This window comes from Hesperophylax consimilis, chromosome 12, assembly GCF_061612785.1.
Source record: "Hesperophylax consimilis isolate HC1 chromosome 12, BYU_Hcon_1.0, whole genome shotgun sequence".
Taxonomy (NCBI): Eukaryota; Metazoa; Arthropoda; class Insecta; order Trichoptera; family Limnephilidae; genus Hesperophylax; species Hesperophylax consimilis.
In genome coordinates this window covers 27,429,476-27,449,558 of record NC_142847.1, presented here as the reverse complement: position 1 = coordinate 27,449,558, position 20,083 = coordinate 27,429,476, and the positions used below count along the sequence as shown (strand labels likewise).

The 20,083-nt window shown below is 33.1% G+C and overlaps 1 protein-coding gene across 2 annotated transcripts in view; it reads left to right on the top strand.

Moving 5' to 3' along the window:
* LOC149419410 (trehalase-like) overlaps window positions 1–20,083 on the top strand; it is a 99,133-nt gene that overhangs the window by 53,601 nt on the left and 25,449 nt on the right. The window contains exon 1 of one of the 2 annotated variants that reach the window (XM_089637820.1): window positions 12,615–12,633. The exons of the other annotated variant lie outside the window; for it this stretch is intronic. The gene's annotated coding sequence lies outside the window, so the exon portion shown is untranslated. Of the gene's footprint in view, window positions 1–12,614; window positions 12,634–20,083 lie in introns of those variants that run through there. 2 annotated transcript variants of the gene reach the window in all.

Sequence of the window (20,083 nt, the reverse complement as noted above, 5' to 3'; positions counted from 1 at the left end):
TTCTGGCTTTATTTAAGAGTATTGTCTGGTTTTATGTAACGTTTCAATTCTATTTTTATGGTTTTTTTACTTGAGTGATATTAAATTTTAAATGATAATTAAAGTACATTGGATTTTAATTATTTAAATTTTTTATGCAGAATACCCATTAAAACAAAATAAAAATTTATTGGCCGTCGCCGGTTTTGAACTCGTGACCCAGAACGAAATAGTTTAGTTATAGTAAATAAATTCAATGTCAGGTCTATAAAAGAAACACTAACAAAGCCGTTTCAAGCCATGTATCCGTTCATTTCAATAACGCCAAAATACGTAGTTAATCAACACTTCCGCTAAAACTAGTCAATTTATAATAACATTAAATTTTGATTTGATGGCTTCGGGTGAAGGATTTTTAAATAACACTTTTTATGACATTAAATACTTATGGATTTGGGGTGAATGTTCTCATAAACGGCGCTAAAGAACATCCATGAACTTACTGTTTATAACCTTTGTTCTATACCGGTAAATATAGAATAAATAAGAAAATTAGGAGTGCCTTCAAATTTGAACGGAAACAAATGTTCAATTCATCCCAATATCCCGTCATTCTGTCTCACTTATTGTCGTTAGAATTTAGTAAACACAGTTTTGTATTGGCAATATTTGCCTCGATTGGGCAAATATTTGGATCAGCCATTTCTTATGTTCGTCTTTATTTGATGCTGGTAAACTACAAACCATCATTTAGAAACCAAATGGTTAAACATGATGGCACTAACCTTAATCTGAGAAAATAAAAGTATAAAAGTATTATATACTACGTACCTACGGTTTGCATTGCTTTAATGAACTTAACAACTAGTTGTTCCGTTTACTTCAGGGTTATGTCATCTTTGGGTATGCTTCGTGGAGGCTTTTTTAGAAAGGAAGGAGATACTCTGTGAGACGGAGGACACACAGTAGCTAATTAGATTTGAAAAAACTTAGTAATTACTTAGTAATCGATTGCAAACAGAAAATACCTTATGCATGATGGTAGAAGGAGATTTTCAAATATTGTCGGGTTATTCGTAATACGGAAATTTTCGCTCTTTCTTAAAAAGTTATTTCACCCGCCATGCTAGGAATGTCCCCGTGTTATGGCGGATGAAGGTGAAAAATTAAAAATTTTCATATTATAATATTATTATACAATTTAGGTTTGGTTATAAATATTTTGTATGATAATTTAATTAAGTAAATTGGATAAGGAATGTGATAAATGTATGAATGTATGGGTGTTTGTGATTGAAATGTATCGCAGATGTAAGGATCCATAGAGTTACTAGTGTTTTTAAAGTATGAATTTGGTTTTAGGTTTTTAAGTTATCAGTAATTCTCTTTATTTGTATCGATTTAGGAAAAACACAGTTGTACATGTGAATTAATTTTACATTTAAGATGTTAAATACAAAATAAACTTTTGTCTTAATTAATTGTTTGGAATAACTTAATGAGTAAAACCTCAAATTGTAATATATTGAAGACAATATTAACGATTCCTAAACAAAAAAGTTATTCAAAAAATATATATTCATCCTAGACTTGCAGAAAAGTTAATAGATATCGCACATTAAAAATAAAATTAAGATAGGTTTATCTTAAGACGCTGTCTAGATTGCATTTAGTTCAGGTTGAATCTTGCGATCGTACATAAAAATAGTTGCCAATAAAAATGTGCGGTGAGAAAAATGAAGACAATGTTAGTAGTTCTTATTCGAAGTATGATATAGTTAAATATGACCGAAGGAGATAGGGTCCCATTAGCTCAGTTGGTAGAGCGGTGCTCCGGCAAGGCAAGGGTCCTGGGTTCGAGTCCTAGATGTGACCGTATCTTTTTCTGATTTTTCTGTTTCAGATTTTCGTTTAGGAATCGCTAATATTGTCTTCAATAATAAAATAAAATATTTATAATGGGACATATAATGTATTTGTACAAGAAATGTGTTAGCATAAATTTAAGATATAGTTGAGTGGAGGAACACCTTGTCGATCGCTTGTTGATAACACGTAACCATTTTTGGTAAAATATATTCAATACTACCATGGACTAAATACATTTTCTTTAAATCACATTCAATAATGACATTGTTCTTGTGTAATTCTTGCATAGTTGAGTGAAAAATAGTACAATATTTAATAGTAAATTTCAGCGATTTCCACATGCAAATTGAAAACCAAAGAACAGGCTACCATTTAAGGAGATCGAGGGCACAGAGGTAGAAAATAGATCAGATATTGAAGGCATTACAAAGTGGTCGAAGCCTATTGTTTTCAGCTGGTAGTAATTCACAATTCACCGTCATCTGCCGTATCTGGTGAAGACATGCTTTGTATTGTTATCATCTCACGGACATTGGTATCACTGCCGCTTCGTAGAATCGGACATTTGCCGGGATACAATGATCGCAGATATCTACAAGAAGCGTGATCTACACCGATTTGAAAAACTGATTGATTAACAGTTCGAGAAAGACATACCTACCCTAATCGGAGATGCCATCTTCCTACTGGATGGCAGGTAATGTATATCGCATTTTACAAAACTAATAATAATTATTATTATAATGCCGCAATGTTGTATTGTACCTATACGCTCCTCGATAATGTCTTGACATAGGTTTCCAAGTGATGAACAGTGTTGTATTGTGCCTATACGCTCCTCGATAATGTCTTGACATAGGTTTCCAAGTGATGAACAGTGTTGTATTGTGCCTATACGCTCCTCGATAATGTCTTGACAAAGGTTTCCAAGTGATGAACAGTGTTGTATTGTGCCTATACGCTCCTCGATAATGTCTTGACATAGGTTTCCAAGTGATGAACAGTGTTGTATTGTGCCTATACGCTCCTCGATAATGTCTTGACATAGGTTTCCAAGTGATGAACAGTGTTGTATTGTGCCTATACGCTCCTCGATAATGTCTTGACATAGGTTTCCAAGTGATGAACAGTGTTGTATTGTGCCTATACGCTCCTCGATAATGTCTTGACACAGGTTTCCAAGTGATGAACAGTGTTGTATTGTTCTTTTACGCTCCTCGATAACGTCTTGAAATAGGTTTCCAAGTGATGAACAGTGTTTTATTGTGCCTTTACGCTAATCAATTATGTCTTGACATAGGTTTCCAAGTGATGAACATTGTTGCATTGTGCCTTTACGCCCCTCGATAATGTCTTGAAATACAGTTCTAAGTGATGAACAGTGTTTTATTGTGCCTTTCAATTATGTCTTTAAATAGGTTTCCGAGTAATGAACATTGTTGCATTGTATCTTTACGCTTCTCTTAAATGTCTATACATAGGTTTCGAAGTGATGAACAGTGTAGTATTGTGCCTTTACGCTCCTTAAAAATGTCTTGATACAGGTTTCCAAGTGATGAAAAGTGAATTGCGGCATGAAAATACATATATTAAACCAATAAAAAATCTCGTATTGTAATATTTTTTTTATAAAATCAGACTACATGCCTTTGAAATACGTTCTAACCGTAAATGCTGACTAATTTATTTATTTAATATCAACGGTATAAATATACCATAAAAAATGATAACATGTCACAGTTAAAATCGTAGAAATATTAAAAAAAAAAGAATTACAAATATATGTGGCATTTGATTGTGAAATGACATTAGAGAGTAAGTAAGTAAGTAAACAAGAGATACAAGTACATAAGTTTCTATAGTGCAAATAAGGTAGAATTAGATTAAATTAATATTGATTGAAAAGATTTGATAGCATAGCCCTCTTGTACCTACCTTGCGTGCAGTTAAATAAATCTGCCACATCTGCGTATCTATTACTAACTTCATGCAACCTAGGTACAAGCGAGTGTTTGGAATACTCAGTCCTGGTATTGTTGCATTTAAACAAAATTTTAGAACGAGTAGCTCTCGTGGGTATATGAAATTCAATAAGGTTAATTAAATCAGGACTGTCTATACTACCATTTACAATTTTGAACATAAATATTAAGTCGGATATAATTCTTCGATCTTAGAGTTTTAATAAATTTAGATTTTTCATCAAGTAATTATAGTTTATATTTTCAATGGGAATACCGAGTTTAAAATTAATGTGTCTTAGGAATTTATGTTGAATTTTTTCGATTGAATCTGTATGTAATTTGTAGTGGGGGGACCAGATCGAGGAGTTATATTCGACTTGACTACGAACCAGGGATGTATACAAATTTTTTAATGTTGAAATATTCTTGAAACCTCTGGAATTTCGAAGAATGAAGCCTAGCATTTTCATTCATTTATTATTAATATTATTTATATGCGATATAAAGTTTAATTTAGAGTCGAAAGTTATCCCCAGGTCATTAATTTCTTCGACAGAGGTAAGGATTGAGTTATTGAGTTTATATGAATGAATAATTGGTTGATTTATTCTGTAAAATATTATTGAATAACACTTATTTATGTTCAGATGAAGTTTGTTAAGAGAACACCAATTAATTAACCTGTTCAAATTATTTTGTAGACAGATACAATCTTCAGCGCTTTTGATTATTTTAAATATTTTTAAATCATCTGCGAAAAGTAACGCATTAATATCTTCATCAAATATATTTACAATATCATTTATGAACAGTAAAAATAATATTGGGCCTAAATGAGACCCCTGTGGTACACCACTGGTAGCTATAAATTGATTGGAAATGAACAAATTGATTTTTACAAGTAAAACTCTATCAGTTAGATAGCTAGCAAACCATTCTAAAAGTTTTCCGTCAATACCGAGCTTACGTAGTTTGATCAGGAGAATTTTATGGCATACTTTGTCAAAGGCCTTGATAAAGTCCGTATATATGGAATCGACTTGGGTTCTGTTAGCTAATGCGTTTGATATATAGTTTTCATATAACGAGAAATTTGTCAGAGTTGATCTACCCGACAAAAATCCGTGTTGATTCGGAACAATGAGATGTTTAATACATGGTGAAATTTTATCAAGTAATAGTTTTTCAAAAAGTTTAGGAATTACGGATAGCTTACATATTGGTCTATAGTTAGTAACATCACTTTTATTACCCTTTTTAAATATAGGAGTTAGATAACAACGTTTCCAAATATCAGGGAAGCACCCTGTGTCAAGGGATTGATTAAATAATAGAAAAATCGGCTCAGCCAGTGAAGTAATGCAATTTATCAGGATATTGGGATGTATATTATCAGGTCCAGCCTTTTTGTTTTTGTCTAGGGATTTGATTTTACTTATAACGTCGTTTATATTGATGTGTATGGCAAGGATATGTATGCTCTCGCTAAGCGACGAAGGTGGTATATAATTGTCTGGGATATCTTCGTCATAGACGCTTTTAAAATAATCAGCAAAATAGTTAACTTTTACATTCATGTCAGTACTACTCTTTTCTTTGAAGTGCATTGAAAGGGGTAAACCTTGTTTGTTTTTTCTAAGAGAGTTAACGTGAGTGAAAAAGTTTTGTATATTAGAAGGTGTAGAGTTTTCGATTCCATTTATATAATTGAAATATGAATTTCTTGATAGTTTTTTACATTGAGTTCTATAGTTGTGAAATATCTTGTAGTCGTTAAGAGAGTTCGATTCTTTAAAGTTTTTGTGTGCAATTTTTTTACAGATAAATAGGTTAATTAGCTCGCCACTGAACCATTTTGGGAACTTCGCTTCCTTGAAGTGTGAAAGTGGTACAAAGCTTTCAATGGCCTTATTAATAATTTTGTAAAATAATTCAAGATTATAGTTAATAGTATTATTTTGGTAAAGAAATGACCAGTCTTCATTTGCAAGATATTGATTCATGTTAGAATAGTCAATTTGAGCAAAACGATATTTTAGAAGCAAAATAAGTGTAAATAAGCACGACTACACCACTTTAAAAACTCGTGTTAACCTCACTTTTAAACATTCTGCCCCTCAAAAAAACAATCTGAATATTGGTATTTATGCCGTACGCCTAATTTATGAAATTGAACAGCAAACACTTATTTCTGATTGTATTTTGTTTTTTTGTTTTGTTTTTTGTTTTTTGTTTTTTTTTTTTTTTTTTTTTTTTATTATTATTTTTTTTTTATGTGACACCTCACAAGAGTGTCCCTGCCTGTGGAGTGCACAGACAGGGGAACTATGTCACCACCCGGTTGGGCGGCGTTGTGAGGCGGAGTAAGGTAGGGGCTGTGGGAAGGGATTTGTTAATGCGGGCCTTGAAGAGGCTCGGATTATAGGAGGGAGGAAAAACAGATGCCGGTAGCTCGTTCCACATACGAGCCGACTTATACAAAAACGAGTCGTAAAAACGGCCCGTTCTCATGAAGCCAACGTCAACCGTGAACGGGTGTTCAGTTCGTGTCCGTCGAGTTTCGCGCACGTGCACCGGTGCATCAGGAATCAATGCTGTTAACAGAATACAAAGAATATTTACATTCTTTAATAGGTTAAAAATCGGTAATAAGTTGAAGTTAAAAACAAACTTGTCTTCCTTTTTCTCAATTACTTTTTAATTTCTATTTCTCAAATATTTTTTTAATAAATCATTGATACTCCAACAACCTTATTTATCATCCATTTAAAAAAATTCTTTATGTCCGTAAAACAATATCTTTTAAATTTGAATTGTTTTTAAATATTATGAATGTAAATCTTGCAAGCTGAAATCAACCCACTTCCCGATCAGATAGAGCTGAAACTCGGCATTTCTTCTGAAATCGGACAAAATTACAGCAATTAATACACGAAATAAATGTCAGTCCTACACGATCGGCATCTGGAAAGGTTGGTAACACGGTTGACTCGGTTGCCTGGGAAGGAAGGTTTAATCGTCAGCTAAACCATTTTTTTTTATTTTAGTTTTTAAAGACATTTATAAATAGAAGTTTTATATTAAAAAAACTTTTTTATTTTATGGAAATTTTTTTCTATGCAGCCCTGCGGCCTCCACACACGAAGCCATGAGGGAAAAAAAATTCCCCCGGGCCCATGTCATATTTGGGGATGCTGTCTAGCGGGTCATTTTGAGGAAACGAAGAAGTGAACCTGGGTCTTGAAGAGACCATAGAGGAAATATAGATGCCGGCAAATCATCACTCAGCCAAGCTGTTGAATACAGGAACGAGTCATCGAAGCGACCCGTTTTCAATAACTTTCACCTGTCAACTATATAATAATGTTTGGACTTTATGACTCATATGTTTTTTATAAATAAAAAAAGAATTTCGATATTTGAAAAGTTCGATCAATATCACCAGAAGTAGAAACAAATTGAGTTTACTTTTCACGCCTACAATACACTTCTATTTATCTCCTCAGTGATGATGACGTATCGAAAAACCACCGGTGAAGTTGTCAATACAAAATAATGATATGTAGTACAATTCAAAGGTATTTTTCCGATAAAATGTTTCAATTGTGACACTGCTCCCGTTTTCTGCTAGGAATTCCGGTGAAGAATGCAAGGAACATATTTCACATTATTCACTAATAGGCAACTTGCAATGTTTTTGATTTAGTTCTTCTCTATCAAGTGCGCCCAACGGTACGTATTTCATTAAACTTACTAATTAATACGAGCGGTTCAAAGTCTTACTTCATATTGGTTAAGAATTTTGACCTAGTTAATAGTCGTTAACTAATGCCTTTTAACTATTACGTCATTGTGTAATTAAAAAGTAATTATATCATCAAAGTTATGTATAATCGGAAAAGAACATTTTAAACAGATGAGTTATACAAATAATCTAAACTATTCTGTCTCCGTAAACTATTTATTTTACAAACTATGAAATACATCTTTAAAAACAAAAATAAATTCAAAATAAATGAAAACAGAATCAACATTAGAAATAATAATGTATTTTATATTACTCAAACGAACACAAAACAAATGCAAACACACTGCAGTTTCGTTGGACCTCGTACTTTCAATCTTTTACCGAAAAATATTCAAGTGATTAATAAACTTCCTCAATAATTAAAAGAGTTAAAATTATGGCTTTTCGATACAGCAGTTGAAACTTTTTTAATTTAATTAGTATCGATTTATGTTTCTCATAAAGTAATCACCATATATTACACTAAACACTTATAACTTCACTATACACTATTGTAAACACTTTTTATACAAACCGCTTAGACAAAATGTAATCTTGTTTTTATGCCCGTAGTTTGTTTATTTCTAGGTACGATAATATAATAACTAATATATATTACCCATGCACAGGCTGCGCCTTAGTGGGTTCCCATTATTAGTATTGATTTATATAATATTGTATGTAATTAATGTGAAAATTGGGAAAAATAAAGGAAAAAAAATAAGTAATAAATAATTATTCATCCAGTGTAAAGTGTTTATTTTTTTATTGATACATTAGAAGTATATTTTTTTAATTAAATATTATTTGATAATGTGAGCTTAACTGGGTGCTTACCCGTGCAGAGGCTCCCATTTAAAAAATGTAGGTGACAAATTATGTGTGTAAATATAATGGACTCTATTGAAATTATGTTAAATTAAATGTTAATAAATAAAATAAGATAGCAAAATAAAATATAGATGTAGAATAAAGTAAGTAAATAAACCGGTTATAAAAATCAAGCAATATTTTTTTTTGTATCATACCACATCTTAATTTTGTTTGTTGAATGTAACAAATAAGTAAGTATTCGTGAAATTTTAAGTATTAAGTTTAAGTAATTAAGTGTCCAGTAATTTTGAATTAAGTAATTACGAATTAAATAAGTAATTAAGCATTAAGTTACAAAGTACTACGTAATTGGGTATCAAAAATTCAGCAAATAGGCATTATTCATTTCGTTGTCGAATTCCTAATTTAAAATCAATGCAAGTTGCCCATCGACTGTCGACCTTGAAATGTAATAACTATCTATTATGAATAGAATATCAACTATTAATAGATTCAAATTTGTTTCATATCCAGTTGTGGGTCACAAACCTTCACCCCTTTATCTAGTTTTAGTATAATAAAATATAAATTCAAATAAAAATACCATTTGTTTACTGACATAACGTTTCGGCTTTAAGTGTTCGGTTTATTACATATAAAGTGAAGCCCCTGGTGCCTACTAGTTCAACATTGATAAAGATATTTTTTCACCTTGTTCTACATAAAACGCTAAAAAGAAGTCGCGATAAAACTAGAAACGTTACTAGATCAGTAGGCATTATTTACTATGAACTAGAATAACAAACAAGCAAACAAAAGACCTGCATAATATGTAATTCCATCCTACCAAAGCATAATTTTTTTAGAGAATATTATTAACTGAACTTAAGACATTAAGAATTTTACAAAAACTACTCTTATATACTTATATAGTATTGCAAATAGAATTTAAAAAAACTCCTAAACCCACGCATACCCAATTTATAAAGATTTGTACCAAGTTTCGTTAACTCTTTAAGTTTTTAAGTTCCAAAATATGTTATTTTTGAAGATAATATCTATACATTAGTCACGCCCAAACGTTAATTATATGAAATTCCCTCAATAGAAAAATATCGCAAAGTAAGCATCGAAAATTATTAAAAACAAGTTTTGTTCTATTATTTAATATGTCATAGGCATGAAAAAATTCACAGTGTGTCTTTAAATGCAACTAAAGCATTTATCGAGATTTTTGCTCTATTTCAAACAAGGCGTGTTTTATTAAATACTTTCACCATTTTCGCTTAATTATTATCATTTTTTAATACTAGCGCGCTTCCTCTAACATTCGTATTTACAGATCTCCCTTTCAAACCATCTTTGAACGATTACTACGGGGCTTTGACCGGTTTTAAAATGTTTATAAAAAATTGTATATTAATATAATAACTTGGTAAGTGAGCCATCGATTTTTTCATAATAAAGCTAGTTGGATCATAAAAAAGTTAATAACTTTGTTTGTTGTTCTTTGAAAAAATGATATTTTTTGTTTGTATAATAGGTCACACAAAAGTTGTTCGAAACCATTGAGGTATATAGATAGAGCCAACATTGGCGTTCGAAGTATAGACCACTTATATCGGTTCATTGTCCGCTTTGAGATACCACGGTCTTTTACAAGCGCTTATAGGGCATAGGTCTCCGGCGATATCTTCGAAATGCCGACACGCTGCACGCGTTGCACACAATATTCACGCTGAAATATTGTACTAGTCGTACTGGAAAAGTATAGTGCAGGTATAACTTTTCATATGTAAATATTGGTCGTGTAAATTGGCTTTTTTCAGAGTTCACCCCCTTCCTACTTCCCGCACGGGAACAACATTTTCCACTGATCTTATATATAGATATATACCTCAATGTTTGAAACTTGTTTATTTAATGTGCAAATACTACGCCCGTATGAATTGCAGATTTTTGTCTGCACCTTGTTGCAAATAAGTTGTGAATATGCATAAGCAGTTGCGCAACCCGTTCTATAGCTTTGAGCGTAAGGAACTGAGTAATTTCCATTCTAGAATAATTTGTCCTTTACTTTTTATTTGATGGGAGTTTCTGTGAAAAAATGTTGCATTTAGGATTCTTGACAAAGCAGACAACGTTCACATAACATTACATATATTACACAGATTTACATTACTGTGTACGGTCCTTTACTGTGCCATATATGTTACACAATATTGTTATATTCCTCTTTTTTAAACAAAACCCATAAAAACATGGAAGTTTTTTGTGGTGGTTTGTATACTATTTTTTCAAAATAAAATAAATAAGTAAGGTCCTTTAAATGTCCATAATATGTTACGTAATATTAGTATATACCTCTGTCTTCTCTGTCTGACTAACCCCATTTATAAACATGAATATGTGAAGGTTTACTATTCAATAAATTTTCAGTTTATTTTGTTCCATGAAATTTATTACACAACATCTCCATTTTCTAAACCGTATGCTTAATTTTTGATATTTTTACACAAGAAGCTCCGAGGAAAATAATTTTCCTTAAGGCCTATATCATATTTGAGGATGCTGTGAGAAGTTTATTTAAGGAAAGGAATGAGGGGTATGTAGAAATCAGAAGGGTCAGTTTGTCCAGGAGTGACATGAATCCATCTCTCCTATTGCGCAACAAGGCAATGGGTCGAGTCCGCCTGGAGTGATCAAAGGGTCTCCCGTTCTTCTAATATCTTTAGGTCTCCCTCATCTGGTCTCTCTCGATCCAGCCCGCCACGCAGAAGATGGGCAGACGCAACGCAAGACCTGGAAAAACCTTACCCCCCGAACCCGGGCACCCCTGCTAAGTCACCAAACGTAGCAAACCACTATGGCAGTGGTGTAGGTTATCCAATAAAAGGTTCACGGTGTGGCGGTACCCATAACCGCCACCCAAATTAAATCCACAAACTATGGATTTCCACTCCATGCAAGATCGAGAGTACGAGTCTCGGTCCCAACCGGATCTTTTTTATTTTCCAGTTCATATTCTTTGAATATTTTATTGATATAGTTTAAAGTTGCATGATGTTAATAATATTTAAATTGTTGAAGGATGAATCTGATGCATTTCAACGGGGCTCGAACCTATAGAAAATAGCCGTAAGTCGCCGCGTTCAGTAACTTGCAGGCGGTTCCTCTTTTAGTAACTTTGCTAGAGCACTAAATCCACGTTCTCTTAAATACAACGATGCCTGCTATCAGAAATCGTTCAACAACCAACAGAAACTACAAGGTTTTGTTATAGGGAAGTAAAACAAACTATTATTTAATTCAGCTAGATATCGTCGGATTTTTATTGATAGAATTTGTGTGCCATCGCCTCTCTAATTTTCCTTAAGGCCCCCTAATTTTTTTTGATCCTTCTACTGCTCCCCTGAAAGTCTCCAGCGCCCACAAGGGGGGCGTTATCATCCACTCTGAGATAAACTGATCGAGATGATTGTATCAATTGAGTAAGCAGAGTTTATGAGTATTTAAATTGAAAAAAACATTTTTAAAATCTCGCCTTAAAAATATATCAATTGGAATAAAGTTATATATGAAATAACATGCATACGCACTAATATACTTAATTTGTAATAAAATTGAACTGAAATATTCTATCAATAAAATACGAATACCAATAATACATTTCCACAATTGACTTTTGGACATTATTTTGAAGTACATACAACAGAGTTATTTTCCGAAAAAAAAATGTACTGGGGCGGATTCGGCTGCAAGTCGCCGTATATAAATTATAGTTAATATTATGAGGTTATCTTTCATTTGAGTACAAATGAAACTGGGATCCACTGGGATAAATATAATAAATGTTTATTTTATTAAAAATGTTTTGCCATCTTCACTTATACAATTAAACATTTTATTAACTAACTAAATTTTAGTAACAAAATTATCCTTAAATGGTAGGTGCATACTCATTGTAATAATATCCATAACAATGTTTTTATTCATAGCACTGCACATAGAAGTATATGTTGACGATTGAAGCACTACAACTCCGATTACCTTAAGTTTGGTGACTCACCTGCTGGATTGTGACTTATTATGTAATATTTAGAATTTTTTCTCTCCAACTATCCATTATCTTGTTCCAATAATGGATTTATTAATATCGCGTGTGACTTTTGTCGAGCTAGATTGTTTTACACGGTCTTATGTGCGATGGTGATGGTGATGGTAAGTCTTCCCCATATTTTTAACGTTTGCAAAAATACCCCATTGATTCAAAAAGTCGGATGGTTACCAAACACATCAGCCCTGATGATGGACACTGCAATGCTGTCCAAAACGTTGGCTAAATAAGGAGGTAGCGAAACACGGCATAATCACTATAATACTTTTGGCCGTGAAAATCTAATCATACCAGTTACCAAACACATTAATATTCGTGCATACGTTTAAAATGATTAAGTACTAATTATTATTGTAATTTATTTTTAATGGTTACAAATATATTTGTAACGAGGCATTACTAATAAAGTCATGTAATGACCATGTGTGCATGATTCGTAATGATACCACGCGTTACTATAATCACCGTGTGAAATGAAATTGAGTACCTTGTTGGTTTATTTTTTATAAATTCTTTTAGTCGAATTGACTTCTAAAGCGACGCGTGATGAGCGTGTCTCTAGATAAAGCATGTTATAGTGCTCATAAGGAATAATCGCGTCTGCTGCAGGGTTTTCCGCAACATTTTGTCGGCAGGACGACATAACTCGTACCTAAATTCTTTTAGTCGAATTGATTTCAAAAGCGACGCGTGATGAGCGTGTCTCTAGCTAAAGCGTGTTATAGTGCTCATAAGGAATAATCGCGTCTGCCGCAGGGTTTTCCGCAACATTTTGTCGGTAGCACGACATAACTCGTACCTAAATTTTGGAATCGTTTTCGTTCGAGGGGCCGAGATATTTTTCTGCATCTGGAGGAAACAAGTGCATGGTGGATGATCTAAAAGTTCACCTTGCAATGCGATATATTATCTACTACCTACATAAAACAAACTCCAAAATTTAGGTAAAGGTTCCCTCTTTAGGAATATATCGTTCGGTAGACCTAATATTTGCGGCAAACCTGTGAATTCGTTAGTTTAGTTAACAGTATTAGTGAGGAGAAAGGCATTTTTTTGCTCGAATAATCGCGTCTGCCACAGTGTTCTCCTCGATATTATGCCGGCTGAACGATATATTCAAAGAGGCAACTTATACCTACTTTTTGGCGCTGGTTTTATTCGAGTGGCCAATGAGATATTTGACTGTCTCTAGAGGTTACCTTCAAGGTCGTCTGCCAGATGCTTCTCCCCATACAAATGTTGGCTGAACGAATTTTTTTCATAACTAATTAGAGGTCAATTTTTGCTATGAGTTTTAGTAAAGTGGTCTAATGGTTTAGTTGTCCCTTTTCAGAACTCCCCGCGAGTGGAAATCTGTCTGAACGCGTTTTTTTACTAATCTTATTTGTGGTTAACGCTCATTTGGTTGAAGTGGCACATAAATAAACCACTCAATAGATCGATAACCGTGGGCCTTTTGTATGAAACAAATTGGTCATCTATTTAACCAATATTTAGACAAATTTTATGCGTGCGACAATACTATGTCACACACCATCGACGAGGATAGAGGAAACTAAAAAAAAACGCGGCCATGGACAAAATAATTCTCATTCGGTGCCTGCTTATCAGCCTAAAATATTAAAAAAATAAAAATGTTTGAAATATCAAAATAAAACCTCACGACAGGAAAATGAAAAACTTTTTATTTTAGCTTGACAGTAAATTATAGACACAGGTTAAATCATTAATAAATAAGGTAGAACGATGGAATTCTACGTAGCATGATATAATCCAGTACAGCCAATACGCACATTCCTGGAAGGAACGCGGATACTTTCTGAAAAAGAAAATTTATTCATTTCTGCGGTGAAGTTAAATTAAAGCTATTAAAAATTCGCAAATTATGAACAAAATAAGGAGAGATTCTCACCTGTTTTTTGGTTACAAACACGTATTCTATTTTGTGTTCAAGAAGTCAGGATTAAGCGTTGGTAACCATAGACATATGAATATTAGTAGACCTGCCCTAAGTGATTAAAAGCGTATTATCCCCACTCCCCATACCGGTTCCATTGAAGCCGGCTGTGCTCGCGTATGGCCTCAAGTGAAATTTGAAAACGTGACGTCATCATTCTTGTGCGAACTATGGTCGAGGCATCATCGGTTCATTTTACGAAATAACACGGCAAAATGTTGACTTGTGCTATGAAATCTTGTAAAAATAGATGTGAAAAAGAGAATAAACCCAATTGTCGTATTACATTCCATATATAAGCATTATTTTACTTTATTTTAAGCATATTCACATCGTATAAAATGGATCAGTTGTAGAAACATATACTATGACATCAAGAAACGTCTGGACGCGAAACACAAAGCTGGTTGGTTGCTGGGAAGTAAATTATGAACATTTATAAAAGTGTCTTCACTAAATACTTAAACGAAATATTCGACTCTGAAAATAGAAGAATTTTTTTTTGCCGAATTTGGACTTCGCAAATTTGTTCATAACGTGGCGAGTAATTTGCGCTCCCATGTAAAAATGTCTATTCATTCAAAAGCAGATTTTACTTTTAAGAACTAAATGGTGATATTATAATGCGAGATGCCTATTTACTGTCAGATTGATTTATTGACGAATCACAGTCAGCTTTACCCCCTTCGTTCTTCAACAGTTGATTTTACCCCTCGCCATTATCTTCTCGTCTATTAATTCCTATGTCTGTGGTTGGTAACGCATAATTTCATGACGAACGACTCAGCACTTTCCTTCCGATTGAGAAATATTTTGATAAAAACTATATTAAAATCTGCCAAAAATATATGACAACGGCGTAGTTCGAGATCAAAATGCTAAACAACCGTAAGACATTCAAAGTTTTCCATCGGTTGATATAGTTAGGCAACAATATGACGTCACAAGCCATGGAGATTACCGTGTCTTTTCTACGGTTCCAATATCAATCGTTATACTTCCCTGAAGAGACCTATCGGATATAATTTTTACGGTCATCATTTGGACCAGAATAACCGAGCGTCTATTTGCAGGCCAGTCACAACGCTGAACATTTTATCCCCTTTGAATGTGGACTTGTACTCAGGTTTCAGTTAAATACTGTGTTATTAGATTTCAGAAGCTACTCAACATGTTGACTGAAGATTTAATCTAATTTAATTACAATTATATTTTTGACATTTTAAGAATATATGAGTGTACAAAATACATATTTATCTCTTTAAAAAAATAGTGAAATACACATTGTTGAATTATAATTCTATGAAAATACAATAAAATCATAATCCACTCATCTCACTAGGGCATTCCTGTTTCGACATGTGCATCTTTACAATTATTCAAATGATCTTGGTATAGTAATAAGCACTAAATACAGTTATTCAAACTAAAATTACAGCTGGGCAGTACGTTGATATTTGTCAATAATAACATTCTACTGTAAAAAGTTTAAACTAAATATGTATTACAAAGTATGGTGGCTTATCAGCCACACTCATAGGGTGACCATACTGAAATTGACAAGAGGATATAAAGGAGATGTAAAATATTTTCTTAGTCCTCCCACTAAGAGATCATGTGGGAACTAAGTTTTGGATGGAGGTTTTTCAGTAACTTCTAGGGTTAATATTTATGGTTTGGGTAGGGTTTTTTAAGTAACTTCTATTATGATGTTTTTAAAATACCAGATTTCAGTTTAAAGTCTAACCATTTTTCCAATAATTCCTTAAGCCAAGATTTGATGGACACAAGGTATTTGATGTATTAATTTGTTTGGTAATAATAATATCGACAAAAGTTTTGATTTTAATGGAAAATGTTTTATAATTATTAATGAATTCACTTTCTTGTTTCACTTGTTCAAAATGATTTATTATGAGACAAGTTGAAGTCAGTCTTCAGAACAAAAGAAAACCAAGAAATGTTCAGGAAAGTTCGGCCGGTATACAAGAACGTGTCTCTAAGAATCTCCGTCACAAAAAATATTTGGGATTATTGGTAAGGAAGAATTAGAAAAAAATAACAATAGGGATAACGGTGTTCAAAAACTTAGATGAATTAACTAATCGTGATTGATTTTGTGAGCATAGAGCTACAATTAGAGGCGCTACTACGTACTAATATCTCGTAGAAACTTGTTCCACTATTAGAACGCAATAAACGGTGCGCGTAGACGGGATTGTTTTAGTTAGAGCATTGGGAGAGTTGGAGGTCAGTTGGAAGTAAAAATCGGAACCTATTTTTCGCTTCACATCTCATCAATGTTTGTGATATATATTGGGCTTATTTAAATTTTTTTTTACTCAATGCGAATCCAGGGCATTGAAAACAAGATAACTAGAACTACAGATCACACATACATATGAATACGAAGGTATAACGAGCCCCGAGGCAGAGTGGTAAGCTCTTTGTCTCTGGACCCAGTAGTCACGGGTTCGTAATATATTATATACATTTCATATCTACACCTCCAAAGTAGAAGACACTCAATAATGCCATGGTGAGAGAGTGGAAACGTTTCTCAAAATGGCTTTAGCTTTAGACTGGTTCGTGGATGGTTTGAAAAATCGGTCATCATGGAAAGCATTTATTTCTATGTCCCCGATGGTTATCTCCGTCACCGACAACATAGACTATTCTATCTCCGAGCCTGCAGGACTAACTTGCCAATAGTCATGCATGTGGTGAGAGCAATCTTGTTGTTGAACAGAATCAATTCGGATATCGACATTTTAAGCATCAATGAAGCTTCCTTTAAAAGGCGAGCTCTATTATTACTGGTATAGATCATATACACACTGTTTATATTAATGTAAGAATTCTTATTATCAAATGTATTTTAAAAACGCATTAAAATTAACAATTTTGTAATGTTTTTAAAATGAATAAACCGAATTGAATTGAAAATTCCCCAAACTGGGACACCACAGTTCCACTTTCTCCGGGTATTTTGAACTCTTGTACACTATCTTCTTAATTTATAAAAAATCAGCCTGAGCATGTTTGTGCTTGCAAAACTCGAAAAGCATTCCACCGATATTATTGAAAATTTCATAGATTGTTCTTAATAATGCTAGGAGTGTTTAGAGAGTAGTTTGACTGGTACAAGAAGTCGGGGACTCCCGAGGAATATTATTATGCACCGCAGTGAGAATTAAAATCGATGAAATGTAGTTTTTTGACAGTAACATTGTGGTATAAAGTAGTGAAAGAAATCGGAGATGCCTGAGAAAGACATTAGCAATAGCGAAGCATTGCGAGGTTTAGTAGTCATATTTTTATTAACATGATACATATGCATTTACTAAATGTGAAGAAAACAGTTTCAACAATGGTATTTGTTGCAATCGATGAAATTATGTTTATGACACAGACATAGGAATTAATAGACGAGAAGATAATGGCGAGGGGTAAAATCAACTGTTGAAGAACGAAGGGGGTAAGGCTGACTGTGATTCGTCAATAAATCAATCTGACAGTAAATAGGAATCTCGCATTATAATATCACCATTTAGTTCTTAAAAGTAAAATCGGCTTTTGAATGAATAGACATTTTTACATGGGAGCGCAAATTACTCGCCACGTTATGAACTAATTTGCGAAGTCCAAATTCGGCAAAGTAAGGCAGCTTCTATTTTCAGAGTCGTAGTTAGTTTCAGAGTATTTAGTTAAGACACTTTTACAAATGTTTCATAATTTACTTACCCCAGTAAACAACGATGAGCACACTTGAGAATCGCTACACTGTGATGTGATAGTATATGTTTCTAAAACTGATCCATATAATACGGTGTGAATAAGCTTAAAATAAAGTAAAATAATGCTTACTTATGGAATGTAATACGACAATTGGGTTTATTCTCTTTTTCACATCTATTTTTACAAGTTTTCATATCACAAGTCAACATTTTGCAGTGTTATTTCGTAAAATGAACCGATGATGCCTCGACCATAGTTCGCACAAGAATGATGACGTCACGTTTTCAAATTTCACTTGAGGCCATACGCGAGCCCAGCCGGCTCCAATGGAACCGGTATGGGGAGTGGGGATAATACGCTTTTAATCACTTAGGGCAGGTCTACTAATATTCACATGTCTATGGTTTATGATCAAAACAGGAATGCGCTTACAGAACTAACAATATTTGTAAGCGGTATCATATAAAAAATAAAAACAATACATGACTGTCTTTTCTCGTTTTCAATCCTCAAGGCTGTTGATACGTTTGTAAATGTATACCTACAAGTTATTAAATATGTAGGTACCTACACACCACGAAGATGTGTGTCAAGCATAAAAAATGTTTAATTTGATTAATGTGCCGTATCTAGGTACTGTGTTTGTTGATGTGGAAGATAAAGCCAGTATTTTCCAACAGACTATATAGAAATCACGTGTAGATTATAGGTGTGTTGTAAATTAATGTAAAAATAAGGATTTCCCACTCAGTAAACGTCTTCTGTAACTTAACGTTTAGAATCTAGTATAGTTAGATCATATGAAGATTAATCGTTAGAGGCCCTCCACAATACATAAAAAATTGTACGTTTAGAATTTTACAAAAACTGAGAATCAATCGAATGTTCATTCGACTTATTTCGAAGGCGCACATCGCAAACAATCGAAATTGTTGCCTCGCTAACCTGACAAATACATTTTTCTATCGATCAATTTCCATGTTTTAATTTCTGTTTACATTTTCTCAGTCTATCTATCAATCAATCTTTATTTCTATTTATATAAAGATTGTCTGTGGCGGTAAGGGATTGATTTTTTTACAAAAACAGTTTTTATTTTTTTATTGGAGAAATAAGGTAAAATAGTATTTACATAGGGTTTTTACAGATTATGGAATTTGAATGCTACTCTTCCATATACTGTAAATTATTGTAGTTATTTATAAGTAATTCATAATATTTATTCGTTTAAAGAATGTACATTAAAATAAAATAATTAAAATCATAGCTCACAGTACCAGTATTTATCTGAAAACCATACTCGACATAAATACATTTTTCCATGTCCAAACATGGAAACAGTTTTTTTGATGAGATTGTCTTTAAAATATTTTTTCATAGTGTTCAATGTTTGATTTGTCATTGATACTTCTAATTTATTCCGGTTGTCGATTGAAAAAAGTTCTTCCATGGTAGGTATAGTAATTTTGTGCAAGCGAAATATTTAATTTTGGCCGTGGAAAAATATATTTATATAATTGTTGAAGTTGAGATTTCGAAAAGCTAACCCCATCTCCTTTTCTCGCCCCTTAAAGCAGAATTTTGATCGTTCAAAATATGAGGAAAATTACGGTCTACATCTGATTTGGAAATTTTTTGCTTAAAGCCCGGGCAACGCCGAGGACTTCAGCTAGTATAATTTATTTATATGGAGAAGAGTGTGTGTAGCGGGCGGCGTAAATTTGATTTTTATACAAATTTAAAGTTTTATCACAAATATAAAGGTCACACGTGACCTTAAATACCCGAGGAAGGTCATTGTCTATTTCGTAGAACCTGATTTCGAAAAAAAAATTCGTGAAGCCCGGGCAATGCCGGGA